The sequence below is a fragment of the Amblyomma maculatum genome, chromosome 1, assembly GCF_055883805.1.
Source record: "Amblyomma maculatum isolate TAMU_Amacu chromosome 1, ASM5588380v1, whole genome shotgun sequence".
NCBI classification, from domain to species: Eukaryota; Metazoa; Arthropoda; class Arachnida; order Ixodida; family Ixodidae; genus Amblyomma; species Amblyomma maculatum.
Genome location: NC_139344.1, coordinates 235,482,528 through 235,498,397, shown reverse-complemented (window position 1 = coordinate 235,498,397; position 15,870 = coordinate 235,482,528). Strand labels below are relative to the sequence as shown.

General features: G+C 45.9%; 1 protein-coding gene across 5 annotated transcripts in view; it reads right to left on the bottom strand.

Annotated features, from left to right (window-relative positions):
• Window positions 1–15,870, bottom strand: part of LOC146205934 (oxidative stress-induced growth inhibitor 1-like) — a 148,011-nt gene that overhangs the window by 110,726 nt on the left and 21,415 nt on the right. For 3 of the 5 annotated variants that reach the window (XM_084590599.1, XM_084590597.1, XM_084590602.1), the window contains exon 1: window positions 1,117–1,402. The exons of 1 other annotated variant lie outside the window; for it this stretch is intronic. The gene's annotated coding sequence lies outside the window, so the exon portion shown is untranslated. Of the gene's footprint in view, window positions 1–455; window positions 513–1,116; window positions 1,403–15,870 lie in introns of those variants that run through there. One more of the 5 variants, XM_084590598.1, reaches the window with a different exon arrangement.

The window sequence follows — 15,870 nt, the reverse complement described above, 5'->3', positions numbered from 1 at the left end:
ACCGCTTTGATCTTGAACTGCTCTAACTGAACTCCTGGCGCGTCTCCAACGCTGTGGGAATAATCTCAAATGGCCAGACAGGCTCTTTGCGCTGTCTGCAACAAGCTAGGCTGCTTTTCGAAACGGCAAGTGAATTAAGGTGGCTTTGTGAATAACCAGCCTCAAACTACGCATAATTCAAGAAGTGCAACACAGTGAACGCATCGATGCGCAAGGCGTGGAAAATAATGGGACCATAAGGCCCTCAATCACGGCAGCGCGGTTTGCACCAGCTTTGTTTCGCGCACAGCTGCAAGAGCACCTCAGCCGGAGGAAAAACTAAGTGGAAAATGATAATGTGCACCTACAGATATAGTATTCGAGCTCGGCGAAGTGCCCATAACCTTTTTCTGTCGGTCTATATAGTAACGAGGAAATAACGGCAATGTGAATAGCTCGATAGTTCGCAGGTTTACCTTCGTGGTTGATGCCGGCAGCTCGGGCGAGAGGAAATATGTCCGAAATTAACTTGCCTGGAAAGCGAAGTAAGCGGACAATTATATCGATTAGTGTGCTCGCTATGGCATATACTTCAGTGAAACCTCAAAGCGAAAAAAAAAACTGCATTTTTAGCCTGAACGATAAACGTGGCAATCAGGAACACTGGCCACTATCCAAGATATCAATTCGCGGACTTCGATGCGCAGAAACTGAATCGCCCAGACGCAATGTCGAGTGATAGTCGTGATTACATTTTCCCGTTTTTTTTTTTTTTTTTTTTTTTTTTTTATTCTATGCACGTGTATCTTTCCGCGCCGCTTAAATGACTAACTGAAGACGTCACCTACCGACAATTAAAAAGATGCAGAGAAAGCTCGTTTCTCCAAGGTTAAGGTTTCTTTTTTTTTTTTTTTTTTTTTTTTTTTCAATTTTTAAGTGTGTGTGTACGCGTTCAAACGCTCTGGACATAACTCATTCCAGTGCATTTGACCGCTGTGGCAAAGGTCCTATTTGAGGTTCGCCTAACCACAATCTACACAGCAGATAATAAGGGGAAAAACGTTACACCGCAACCAAGAGGCGCACTGGACCAGCACGTCATTTGTGTCGGTCTCCTTGAAAAGTAGAGCTGCTCACCTCGTATTTGCTGTTCTCGTTGGGGAGCTTCATTCTGCAGGCGCTCACGCTGTATGAATGAATGAAAGCCGACGCGGCGATCGGAACCAAACTTGCAGCATAACGAAGGCTTCCCCAAGTTTGCGGGCGTTGTATTCAGAACGCTGACGGCAACCACAGGAATCTGATGAGACCAGACACCTCCTAAGAAAGCAGAGATTTTCAAAGCGTTCTGCAGCAAGCTTTCGCACCGATACAATCCAATGCCGGCGCTTCGCGTACCTTGCCGGAGAACTCTGGGCTTGCAGCTGCTGAGACATTCTCAGTTTCACCTAGATGGCGCCACCATCCTGTGCAAACGAAACTGGAGATTCGATTGATCAAAGTAGTGACCTTCACCGACAAGCGAAAATTTGGCCAACACTATTAAACTAGGAACTTGTAAATGAATTTTTTATCGATGCGCACAGGTTATGTTAGCACATCTACTGCACACCAATTAACATTTTCGTTTTTCTCATTTGGCTGGCTTTGGCAGAGGGCCTTGCAGTGAAAGCAGGTGAAAGCGCCGATTTCAACACAGCTGGAGCAATGCTGGCAGCAACTGGAGACCAGCACAAGCGAATGTGGCGTCTGGCTCGTATCCTCCTCTGTCCTGCTGCAATATTAATAATAATATTAATGACGTGTAATATGTCTACCATATTTTTAAAACAGAGCGAACAACGTAGGACCAGAACAAAAAAGAGACGGCACGAGCGCTGTTCCGCAGCGCCGTGCTCACCACTGAACTTCTTCGGGCCGCGACGACACACACCACAGCGCTTGTGGTGTGTGTTTCTATTCTTTCGTCTGTGTGTTTCGCGCTGTTTTATTTTTAATCTTCCTTCATTGAACGTCTTTCGGTCCGTAGAAAAAAAAAAAATAGGTGTGGTTTAACTCTGGTTAACCCTAGTTGAATTGCGAAAGCAACGGCGGAAGCTTCTTTTGCCTGCTACATTATTCCCCTATCACGCCCTATCAGTGTAAGGTGCTACATTATTGGGGACACTTAAGCTCATCCTTTAAGCTGATATTCAGCACCTTGGCGTTCGCTTCTTTTTCATTTTGTAGATATAGTATTCTGGTGGAGTGTGTTGAATCGATATCCGCCACATATCAGCAAATATAAAAGAGAGAAGAAGAAAAAAACGCTGGAATTCTGCACATTTCTTTCGCGACGTCATTTAAATGTCGATATTATAGGGAATTACGTGTGCAGAAATACACTGCTCTCACTCAAAGCGCATCACGTCTTCCAAGGTCTGTGGAAAACCGTTCGCGGCGGGTATTCAGTCCGCAATGCCTGGGTTTTTCACGAGCCTTCTCGATCTACGCGGGCGATAATTATGTGGGCATCCCAGAGGCTTTAGGCGCCCCACATGCTGCGCGCTTCTACAGATGTCGCTTGGCTAAAGGAATCTAGCTCTAATACCTTGCACGTCCCTTCGTTTGGTGAACCAGTAAAAAAATTTCTGTGGTCCCTGAACAAGCGAAATAGAATACCACCGCGATGTGGTCAAGAGCTTTTTGGGGTTATCACATTTGAACATCCCCTACTACCGACCGCGCCACACCGTGAGAACAATGATCAGTGATGAAGGTATACACGCTCGTGTATACCTTCCGGCGCTCGTTATAACGGATCCGGGTAAAATAGATAGCCGGGTATAATAGACGTTGCGACTAATTTTTGTGATCACTGCACTTTTTAAATCAGCATGCATCTTCTCAAACGTGCCCTATTACAACATGCCTAGAGCGAACTAAATTTGTGGTAGAATTTGGTTCAATACACGCTTTTCACAACAGACGTTTGCGTTGAGTTCCAACTTGTCACCAAGCTACAGTGTATTGCATGTCGAGCATGATGTCTACCACCACAATTGCAGTGTTGTGAATTCACCATCAAAGCGCGTAAGGCCGCCGCCTTTCATAGTAGGGAAACAGAGATTTCCTTCCACTCTCGACTCTCACATCTGCGCACAGCCCAGCGTGGCTGCGGAAATTGAAGAAGTGATCGCCGAGTAGCAGAAAAAGACGCTGCTTGATTTCTTGGACAAATGCAAAGAGCGCAGCGTATTCCACGCGGACAAAAACGAACTCGTTTTCAAGACTAAACCTACTGAAACACACCTTTCTCTAGCGGCAAGTGTCATGTAATGCGTGGTTAGCGCTCCAAAGAACATGTAATCGCAATTTTTGTTGCGATGTCGATGGCTCCGAAAAAACGAAAGGTTTTGCTTATTGGAAAGTGTGAGTGGCCACACGCCTGATGCCTTATGCGGAACATACGCCTGTGACAATAAGGAGAAGACGAGGATGGCTGAGGTCGTGATCAATGCCTGGCTAATCAATTTCGACAAGAGTATGGTAAAAAAAAAACTAGAAAAAAAACTAAAAAAGAACTAGACAATTGCTGTACATCCGTATACGAAGACGTCACAGTTTAAAGGTATACTGAAGCGGCGCATTTTTCGCCGAATGCTATACATTAGCTCTGCAGCCTACTGGGCAAGGTTGCTGTGCATGCAGTTACCCAGGTAGAATCGGAATATGAGTAGGGGCAACCTACCGATTAGGGGGATAGGGTAATCGAGGGTAGACAATGCGCACGCGCGGAAACCTGCGATTAAAGGGCGGGGAGTGCGGTAACCACTCTGAGCATGCGTACTCTCGCCCTGCAATAACCCTATTCACCTAATCAATAGAGTCCCACTATTCTAAAACTCTCTAATGCTAAATTTCTGTTTGGGTCGAACGTTATTTTGATTCTCTTAATGTCCTTTTTTTTTTTTTTTTTTAAACGCTTCAGTAAAGTTACACACAAGCATGCCGTTTTGTTTTTAGTAGTCAGCTTCTCATTAATAGCATTAGAACATGTTTATTAGCAAACTTATAATCACACTGTTCTGTTGCTTTCTTTATTTTAGTGATGTATGGTTGCTGTGTTGTTCATGGATTATAAAATTTTTATGTTTGTTTTCTCGCCATTTTTTATAAAAAAATAGAATCGTAGATGGAGTAATCGTAGATGGAGGAATCGTAGATGGAGGAATCGTAGATGGAGGAATCGTAGATGGAGGAATCGTAGATGGAGGAATCGTAGAAAAAAGCTGCCCAAGGGCAGCTTTTTTCTGCGCATCTGTAGTGTTAGATGGGAAATAAACTTTGATTTGATGGGATTTTGTTATAGGAGGTCCCACTGACCACTTCGCTTCGATACCTCCTCCTTTTCCAATTTACAGCACACTAAATTTTCTAGTGCATTTCGCCCCCCCCCCCCTCTAAAAAAATAAATAAATAAAACGCTTTTGCGTGCCTTGCCGCTTATTCCGCACAAATCGCACTCCCGACAGAATGGAGTCATTTTTCTTGATTATGTGAATTCATTGCAACCAGCTTGGACGGTAGTATTAAAAACAGGTGGGTACAATGCACTTGCAAGATATGCAGGTGGCTTATTGACAGTGCCCTATCAGCTGGTAGAGTGAGCTGCTACGAACGTAGAAACAGGCGTTGGTATGCTTTCACACCAAGGCCTTAGTGCATTGCAGTGAAGAGGAAATACAAAGTAATTCTTAGGGTAGAACGAGAGAAAGAAGATGGCTACATAGTATTAAAGAGGCACTGAACAAGGACCGAAGGGGGCCCAGATGAAGACCCCTAGTCGAAGACCCCTAGTCGCCATGAAGTGATGGAGTGGGGACAGTGCTTAGAACGCGGGTTTTTCGAAAGCGCGCGCCTTTTGGCGCGATAGCCGATATATGTGTTCAGCCTCAACGCCAAGTGTTGTCGCGTTTCGAAATCCTAAAGACTGATATGACTAGCATTACTAATAGCCAGCTACAAGTCTCCACTATATAAAATGCTAATTATCAGAAATTAGTTAAGCGGCAAGCTAAATAAAATTATCGACCTTTTATTTTATTTTTTTCTCATCTCCGCCACCACTGGTAAGAGTGTGCAGCCAAAGCCGTCTTCATACCTTAAAAAGCCTTTTTTTTTTATATATTTCCCTTCCGTTTAAACACTCAGTTTATTGTCCAAAGATGCGCCAAAAACAATTATATATTTAATTTTTTTTTTTTTTTTTTTTTTGTGCGAGAGCATTTCACAAGGTTTGTTGCAGTATTCATTAAAGCCACTCAAGAAGAGTGAGAACTTAAATGACAAGAATAGTGGAAATCTCGGCTGGAGGACACGTGGCTCTAGCCTCTTGCGCATTTCGCGTGGAACCGAAAGTAATGCACGCGAGCGCGTCCACAAGTGAGTCCTAGAGGTTGCATCAAGCCATACAAGGTTATCAGAATAATAATCAGAGTGTTACCTTAATGTCAAGCAAAACCATGATAAGTTTTTCACTTCAGAACACAAAGTAAATAAAACGAGTAAATTTTTTCAAGCATCGTTATAAGCACCCAGGATGTAAAATAAATGTTTGCTTTGGTTTATAGCGTTTTCAACGTCCCATAGCGACTCATGCTACGAGGGAGGCATTGTGAATGGCTGCGGACAATTTCGACCACCTGGGGTTCTTTAACGTGCACAGGCATTTCACAGCACACGGGTGCTTTGCTTTCCGCCTCCATCGAACAGCGACCGCCGCGGCAGGGATTTGATCCCGCGTCCTTGGGCTTGGAAGACGAGCGCCATAACCACTAAGACACAGTGGCGAGTTTATTAAAATAATTTTGAGTTGATGAACGAAAAATAAAATTTGAATTGCTATTCAAAATCTTTGTTCTACTCTCACGCAAAAATTGTAACTGATTTCACGGCCACAAAAAATATTTTCTGTTTATAGTCATCATGAAAACTTTGTCCACGTTACAGACAGCTGCCTCTATAATGTGGTGATCATGGGGATATACGTAAATAAAAAATAAAGTCTTTCATCAATTAGGTGCGATACAAATGAGCGTGCAGCTCAGACCACTAGCATTACGCCAACTGGGACCGTTTACCGGGGCTTCTTGACTGTATATGGTCGAAAGCACTCGACTGTTAGCACTGCTTGATGATAAAGGTTTGTATGCGATTGGTGACATTAAACCGAGCCATGATTCAGCCTGCCTGCAGCACCTCAGTTACTTATGTGCGGTAACATATGGCGAGACTAGGCCTGACACCCTGCAGAAAGGCAGAAAGGCAGCATGTAACGCCCCGAATACTTGGAAGAAACCGGCACGCACGCGCGTGCCCGCCCACTCACTACTCCCCCCCACACACACATACACACATGCGCACACACACACGCGCATGCGCACACATGCACACATGCGCACACGCACGCAAAGCATGTGTCTGGGAAACATCCTGGCCGGAGCCGCTGCCCGCTAGGTTAGGAACACTTTTGTTCGCGAATTCTCGCATAGTCAGTCTTGTTGTTTGACCCCACTGTGCCACGTATATACGCATACCTTCCTTTAGACTTGTCTCGATACCTCGGCACCGGGAAGCAGCAACAGTAGCCTGTGCAGCGATTTGGACAAGTTGGTATCTCTATATCGTATCAAACGGTGCGAGAAAAAACGGGGACTGAAGAAAGGACGACACAGGACGAGCGCTGACTCTCAATTAAAATTTTATTCGCCATGTATAGACTACTTATACGCATGAGCGAAAGACAGACCGTCGGTGACCGCAGGACCCATGGTATAGCAGCAAACCGCAGACCGCACCGGCGATTCTCCTACTCTGCACATGTGCAAATATGATTCCGCCCTAGAGTGCTCACATCCGATAGACTAATCTGCACCATCAGGTGATTCGTTCACGTGACAGAACAATGCGATGGACAATGCCCCGAATCATCTCGTCAGTCCTTCACGCGCTATATTGTGCAACCAGCAGTTGCATCCACAAGTACAAACCAAGTGCTTGTCTTCTGCGAACAGGTTAGACAATTAACTGCGTCTCTGCATGCGGGGCTCCTAACAAAAGCGCACGTGCATTTCATTAGGTTTTCTTCTCTGCGCAAGAAATGAAACTCTGAACGTTACCCAGGCTTAACTAATGTTAGTTCTACCTAACATAAAATCGCGATTCTGCTCCAACTGTGCATAACAGGCCCTCCAAAAAGAAAAAAAAAAGTGAATGTTCGCAATGAAGAGGTCATATATGGTCGAAAGAGTTAGTGAGCCGCTCCTAATTTTTTGGGCCCTATATGTGAAGAAGAGAGAGAGTGACCCTTTAATGAAGAACAGAGATTTTAGCCGGCGTTTAAATTTCACTGACATGCTACTTTGTGTAGGAAGGGGGATTGGGGAGGAAAATATTGTAAAAGAAATGAAGGGGGAGATAAAATGCGACCATTAAATGTGTTGTAAGGTGCATCGTGGAGTAATGGTATAAAATGAAATGGTGAAATGCATAGTCCGATAAATGTGCTTACAGAGTTCACAGCGTGAAAAATGCCGAAGGGTAACATTCAAGGTGAACTTAAAGTTTGTCTAAAAGTCCAATGTATTTTAAATACGTAAATAAAAAGTTCATTGCGAGTCTCTGCTGCAAAGGGCAGGCTAAGGGACCTAAAACAATGTCCATTGTTAAAGGCACTGGGGAGAGTTTTATGCTATGTTCGTAGTACGCACGCTCGTCAGCGTACGCAGGACATAGGATATGTTGCACAGTTTCAACCGAACCACAGTTGTCACAAAGCGGACTGTTCTTTTGACCAAAACGGTATCGCAAGCTATTTGTATATGCACAGTTCAGGCTGAGTCGGTGGTAAAGAGTTTCTAGTTGGCGAGGAAATTTCGGAGCGAGTCTTGACCTTAGATGTGGGTCAATCGAGTAAAAAAAATTTATAGTGATTTGTCGGCAAGCTCCAAAGTCGATACTTTGCTTCGGTAGTGTTGTATCCAGACGCCAGGCCAACAGGAACAGGAGGCTTTATCCCGAGGTGCACGCTCGCAGCCTCAAACCAACAACTACTGTATACATGGAGAACGCGCGCCGTCTTATACCTGCGTGAGCTGCCAGCGCATGCGCAGACATGACGAACGCGATCAGCCACAACATAGCAAGCGTCCTACTTACGATACAACACCACAGTATAATAGGTAGCAAATTTTTTTAGGAAGTTGGGATGCATCAGATTTTGTCAAGTAGGTCCGAATGTATCTTTGATGTTGGTGGTCTTCACGAGCCGCTTCATCGGCTTTTTCATTGGCTTTAATGCCACAGTGGGCTGGTATCCACTGAAATCTTATGCAGTGGCCTGCAGCAGTAGCCAAATGATGCACATACCCGATGTCAAGGGAAACAGGCTGATGATTGGTTTTCTTCAGCAGATTATACATGATTTGCAGAGGTGCTCTGGAATCCGTGAAGATAACGCATCGGCCGGGGGCCTGGCGCAGGATATAGAAAACAGCTTATTTGATGCCATGGAGCTCAGCTGTCGTAGCTGATGTCTTCCGCTGCAGCCGGTAAGACAGGATATGGTTTGTTGTGGACACATAAAGGCCACATGATGAAGTGTCCTGAATAGTTGAACCGTCGGTGAATATGTGGGTGTACTGTGTATATTCCTTGGCTAAGTAGGCGAGAGCGGCTTGCAGAAGTGCTGCCTGTGGCATGCGGCTCTTCGCATCCACGCCAGGAATATACATATTCACCTTCAGAGACGGTAATGTCCATAGGGGAAAAGTGAGTGGTAGTAGATTTCGTGGCTGAGTAATAGTAGGGAGGGGCAGAAGCTGTACAGCTTGACCAAAGCCAGAGTTACATTGAGTTACGTGGACACGGTTTAAGAAGTGCTTCTTCCCTTGAAGGGCATGTCGGAAGCGGGTGTGCATAGTTTCTTGAGCGGCAATCAAATCTAGCGGAAGACATCCTGCTTCTGCAAGTGTTCCTGATGTAGAGGATGCCTTTGGGAGGTCAAGGAATATTCGCAAGCAGTTGTTCCGCGCGGCTTCAAGAATCATCTGGCTTGTTGGACAGGATCTTTGAAGCATCGGTAAATAGAGCGCAACGCTCCTTCAACGTCAGGCCGTACCATCGACCGGCAGTTGCTGCTCCATCGTGTTCCAGCCATGAACCTGAAAACCTGTGTCGCTGCAGTAATTCTCTCGCGGAGTTTTTTAATCTGAGGTGCCCAAGAGAGATTACTGTCAATCATGACACCTAGGAATCAGTGTGATCGTACATACGATAGTGACCGTCCACCCAAAAGGAGTGGGTATCGAGTCATTCTTTTTCTTGTGAAAGCCATAGCCACACTCTTTTCTGATGAGAGACGAAGACCACGGGGAACCAGGTACATTAAGATGTGCAGTAACGATCTCTGAATTCGTTGTTGCGTAGTATTACGCGAACGTGATGCACTCCAGGTGCAAATATCATCTGCAAAAATTGTTATGCGTACTCCTCGTGGAAGGTTTCTTGTTATATGTATAAGGGCAATATTGAGCAGGAGAGGGCTGAGCACAGCTCCCTGAGGTGCGCCCCTCTTCACTACGTGAAAGAGAGTTGGACCATGTGGAGTGGTCATAAAAATTTGCCGCTCTTGTAAATAGTGTCCAATCCAGTCGTAAAGCTTTCCACCGAGGCCAAGGCTGGCCGAGGCTGCGAGAATAGCATGATGAAACAGAGAGTCAGAAACAGCCTTGATGTAAAGGAAAACGGCTGTCGGGATGTACGCAGCGTGGAGGTATTTTTCAAATAATCAGACAAGTGCGATGATATCATCAGTCGCAGATCTATTTTGGAGAAACCCGTTCATTTCTTGAGGATACTCCTTTCGGCTCTCGAGGAACCAGGTGACGCGTTTGCCGATCATACGCTCCATAAGTTTACCTACGCAGCTCAGTATAGGCGATGGGTCGGAAGGATACGTAACTTTTTGGTTGTTTAGAAGATTTCAAAACAGGCACAATTTTCGCCAACTTCCATTCCGTGGGGACCTCACCGGACATCCAGGAAGAATTGTAATATTCCAGAAGTCGAAGGCGGGAATTGCGAGGTAGCTTTGCGATTGCGTCATAGGTCACTTCATCATGACCCGGAGACGTCTGTCTGTTTAATTCCGCGATAGCTGAGGATAGCTCTTCAAATGTGAAAGGTAGGTCCATCGCTGGCACTGCCGTCTGGGGGATGTCTGACAGACCATCTGTGGAGTGTGCGGAAGGCCCTGACCCCATTGATAGTAGTCTACGTAGTCTGCAGTATTCCTGATACTTCTTTAATGGGTTTTCGTTCATGCAGAGATAGTGTTGTGAAATGATGAAGCGCATACCGTGCACTATCCGCCAAATTTTGGCTACTGCCCACATTCAGCGTAGAACAAAAGTCAAGCCATCTCTGCCGACTAATCTTATCCAGGTATCGTCGAATGTGACGTTGTGCCCGTCGGCAGGCGCGAAGGTCTTCAAGGTTTGATGCTAAAAACCTCAAACCTCAAGGTTTTTTGTGCGCAAAGCTTTCCTTTCAGCTCGCCTGCGAATAGCGCAGAGTCTTTGAAATGTCTCGTCATTTGAGGGTAAGCTATCGTTTTTAGCTTTGATTCGTGTGCTTTCTCTCAGGAAATAAGCCATTGTCGATATTAGTTCTCGATCATTCCAAGTTGCAGCAGTAATTCCTCTGCTTGCAGCGTTTTTGTGTGCATCCGAGTCTGTAGATTTTATGAGAAAATTCTTTGGTGCCCTCTGCGCGCAGACAGCTGATATGAGGACTGGGTAATGGTCACTTCCACGTGCTTCAAGATCGGTGCATCAGCCAAAGTTGTGGGCAGCTGAACTTGTTACAGAGGTCACGTCAATGCTGCTGGCAGTCGCCAGGCCTCGGAGATAGGTTATGCTGACGTCATTTAGCGGCTCAATTTGTATGCTTTGCGAGAAGTTCTGCAAGCTTGGCACCTCGGGCACATGAGTGTGAGCTTCCCCAAATTTTGTTGTCGGCATTGAAGTCTCTGCAAATAATATGTGGACTGGGCGTCCTTATAATCAAGTTTCCAAGCCTCGAAGCATCGAAAGGCCTGTCTGGCTCAAGGTATACTCCAATAAGAGTGTACTGTTGTCTCCCAATTGCTGTTACGGCGCACATATTCGTTAACATTGTGAGGCAGGACTTCAGCCAAGGAAGCCGGGATATCTTTGCGAAAGCCTATCAACAATCTGCTGACGTCATCTGGTCGTTGTGAATGATGAAAATAGTATCCGTTTAGTCTGAAAGCTTCCCCTACGCGCGATTCAGAGATGATTATGAAAGGGAAGTGGTACGCTCGCACAAAGTGCCGAGAATCAGAGAGTTTCGAGCGTAAACCACGAGCGTTTCATTGAAAAATAGTGCATGTGCGAAGGATGTTGTGTATGGTAAACTGTGGTGAAGCTCTTCCTGTCGAGGCCACGATTACAGGTGTTTGATATTACGCCCTTGCGAAGCGTTAGAGGCCGACAACGGTTCCATTGCTAGGACAGCTTATACTTCTGGGAGTCCTCGATACGAGGGGTTAGCGCGGACAAGAGCCTTGATGGCGGCAAACAGCATAGGGATCAGTAGGCACGTGATTTCTTGTTCGGCGCTTCCGCATTGCTGCTTTTCGCTGATCTTGTTACGTTTCACTGCCTTAGGCTCAGAACCAGAGGGGTTGTTTGTTGTGTCTTGTGAGAAGTGCTGCTGCTGTTTTGATGAAGAACAGCCCACGGTCTTCCCACGCTTCTTTTTGGCTGCAGCCGCGTGTGTGTCATCAGATGTTTTTCACGTTGTGGTGGCTGATTTTGAGATAGATATATCGTATTCGTAAAAACCACGTCGGGGTTAGGTGGTGGATCATGGCGCTTGGGCGGTTTCCCTTGCGCTTGGTTTCCCTCCACTGTGCGTGCAAGTGTAGCAGCTTTCTTTTTAACACACCCTCCGTATGAAGCAGGGTGTGGGCCATCGCAGTTTGAGCATTTAGGTTGCGCTCTCGAGGTGCACTCTTTGTGCGAATGGGGGCCCGCACACACTTTGCATCGCACGGGACCGGTACACTGTTTCGATATGTGGCCGTGCCTCTGGCATTTGTAGCATTGTGTTGCTGGTCCGACATACTCAGTTACAGGGTAACTGCAGAACCCAAGAGGGACTCTTTTAGGCAATGGTGCATCTTTTGAAAATTCTAAAATAACAGAGCGACGGTGTACCTCTTTGAACTTGCCACCGTCCTCAGGAATGTAACTTGTTAGCCTCCTTGCTGAAAGAATACCTTGGCCACGTAGATACTCCTGCAGATCTTCGTTTGAGTAGGTTACAGGTACGTTATGAATTTTGCCGAAGCTGGCTGTGTAAGAGTACGGTACCCTGGCCTCTACAGCTACTCCAGCTAGCTTAGTTACTGTGATCAAACGGCTGCAGGCAATGTCGAAACTGTAATCATCAAGCTCCCGTCCTTGTTAAGACGATGACTAATAACTTTTTCTTGAGCCGATGCTACAACTGCCGAAGCCACGATGTTAGGGTTCGCTTTCCATAGATTGCCTCCTAACTCGGGCCTGAAGACAACCGGAAAACCAGTAGCTCTTTTTCTTGTAGGAGACAACCGTGAAGGATGCCTGGTCCATGTCATCTATGTGGTCACCCAAAGGCGCATCGCTGTCTTGCTCTCCGTGTGGTCTCTTGTTCGCAGGGTCGCGATCTGCTGCCGCCACTGCAGGGGCCGCTTGACTTGCCGATGGCTCTGCTGCCATCAGTGCAGCATGGAGTTCGGCTGATGGTGGTGTTTTGTGTCAGCGTGGATATGGCGCAGAGTGCCTAGGAGGTCAATTTAAGTGCTTCCGCTGGTGGCCAGGGACCCCCAGGTCGTCGCACGCTGAGGACACAAACCACAAGAACACTGAATACTATAAAACTTCGAAAAACGCCGAAAATTAGAGACCGGTCTCAGAGAGCCGGTCAGGTAATCATCATCGTCTTCTACCTCCAGCACACACACACACACACACACACACACACACACACACACACACACACACACACACACACACACACACACACACACACACACACACACACACACACACACACACACACACACACACACACACACACACACACACACACACACACACACACACACACACACACACACACACACACACACGCACGCACGCACGCACGCACGCACACACACACACACACACACACACACACACACACACGCACACACACAATGTGTGTGTGTGTGTGTGTGTGAAGAACATAGCTGGAATAAAGTGGCCATTCAGTGTTGTTTTCCAGAGGCATATATTGAGGGGAAGGAGAGAAGGCAGACTCGGCTTTCCAATAGAACATTTTTGACTTGTGAGCTTGCGAGGAGAAGATGAGGCGAGGGGGAGATTGCTCTTTTAAATCTGCTCATGTCTCTTACTTTTTTTTTTTTTTTGTTTCTCGCAACTTCACTACTCCTATCTGCCTATCTTCCTACTTTCGTGCCTAGGCATACGGCAAGCGGTGCTCAGTACTCCCACTTTTTTTCTTTTTTTCACAACATTGCGAGTAATGGCGTTTAACCGCTTTCTGTAAATCTGCACTCAAGTGAAGATACGGGGACGAATACAGGATACAACTTGTGGCACAAGCTTGAGCCGAGACGGAGCGCATCGCGTACTCAAAAACCACCGCGCCGGGTTTAGACACGCGTCGTAGCATACTTGCTACGGTCTACCATCTTTCCCACACGCTTGATTATGGCGATAGTGGTGTCGGCTCTAAGCCAACGATGAATATGTAAGCTCAAGACTGATCTCGTCAACCTCGCGAACAGGACCCTCGCGGCTCATCCTCTTGCAAAATAAAGGTCTCTCTTCTCTCAGTTTTTGTTATAACGAAGCAGCAGGTTTGTTCATGATATGTGTCAAAGGCTGTAATGCGTTTGTTTCGACGCGATGAAGCAACCACAGTTCGTTTAATTACCGCCTGATACTGTTCTCGACAAATTCTGTCCTGCGCGCAATGCTCCCAAACGTTTTCCTTAGCAGGTTTGTTCCTTTTTGGCCAGACAGCTTTCTAAGCTTTTCCTGAAGCATATGAGAAGGCATGGTGGTCTGTGAAGGGCTGATAAATTTAGAACAAGAACGTAACAAAAACACGGAACCTGAAAGCAAATATTATTTTCGTAATTTTTTTCTTTTTGCTCTCACTGAAGGTAGGCGCCTTTTCCTATTCAGCGCCTTATTATTCGTCTTCGTGGCATGGCAGTTGGATGCAGTAAAGACTAGGGCCAAAAAAGCCATATTTACTGTGCAAACGGTCGCACTTATAAGAATAATTACAGTATAAGAGCATAAGAGTAACGTTAAAAAATTAACAGGGCTTTTTGTTTTTCCGAAAAATAAAAGAAGAGTAATCGGGTTAAGAAAAGGTTGTGGATGTTAGGTGTACCGTAGACGAAATAGCGCCAGCAATATTGCCTGCATATTGTAGTTCATGCGCAGTATCCGATATGCAGCAATCTAGCCGTGTGGTGTAAGTATACTTGGCAACCACAAAAAAAAAAAAAAAAATGAACGAACTGTTTCGAAATGATTCGGTTCAAAGCTGTTATTCCTACGCGAATTCGCCTTTTTCTCTCTTCCTCGGTCTACGGCAGTCAAGAGGACAACTACACTCACAAAATTTCAGCATACAGCTCACAGGCTGTCTATGAACTCTCGGCAACTTTCTGCCTAAACATGTTTCAAAGGTGCGAAGCAAGGCAGATCCAGTTACCGGAAGTGCAGCGTGTAAATAATTTAAGGAATAACACTCGCATAAAAAATATTCATTTGCTTGCCCGAACATCCTTGAAGTAAAGTACGTGTGTATAGTGTCACCTGGCGTTGCCAGGTGTAGCATGACTGAGGAGTGAAGGAATACGAAGTTGAAAGCACGACGAAGTGCCGCTTGCGCTTTTGCGTCTGTGCTACTTGCTGCCGTTGTTTCTGGGCTAACACCCTGTCATAAAAGCTATCCTTGGTACCCCGAATCACCGTGTACGTGACATTCTGGTGGAGGTGCGGGGTGAAACGATCGCCTATGCAAGAGTCTCCATCTGAAAGACGTCGCGCCAGCCCTGTGTCATTGGACACCCCGGTGCATCGCTCCAGTCGACGGCTCCAGGTACTGTCTCCGGAGCTTCCCTTACAAAAATGCATGTAGGGTTTCTATAGAAATTCGAAAGCGTTGTGTCAATACACGCTGTTGAAAGTCTGTCGATAATCGGCAACATCTTGGATGATGCAGTGTTGACCTCTTGTTGAGCGCTTATGAAATAGTGGCCCATGTGTTTCTTAAGAGCGCTTTTGGAATTCGCGCAACTGAAATTGTGTTGATTTCAGGCTCAAATGCTTCAGAAACTCTGCAAGTGACGCTTTTTGATTTTCTGCTACCTTTCCACTCCTGAACAACTGAAAATAGTACACGACCATCGGTGTTCCAGGAGCAGACACGGGGTGATTTTCATTAATGCAAAAGTAGTACAGTACATCTCCTAGCTGCGATAAGTCACCACATTCTATGTTCTGCCCGACCAATCAACAATCCTGTCTGATCAGTGCTGGTTAATGATAAGCATAGTGAGGCATAAAAGAACAAAACAGATCTTGATCTTTTAAGCCCTATTATACTTGCTCACCCATTAACCTACACTAAACTGACTAAATTGTTGATTGGTCGAGCAGAACATAGAATGTGTCGACTGACCTGTGCTGTGCTACTTTTGCATTAATGTAAACCACCTCGTGCCTGCTCCTGGCTAACCGTTGATCACGCAGC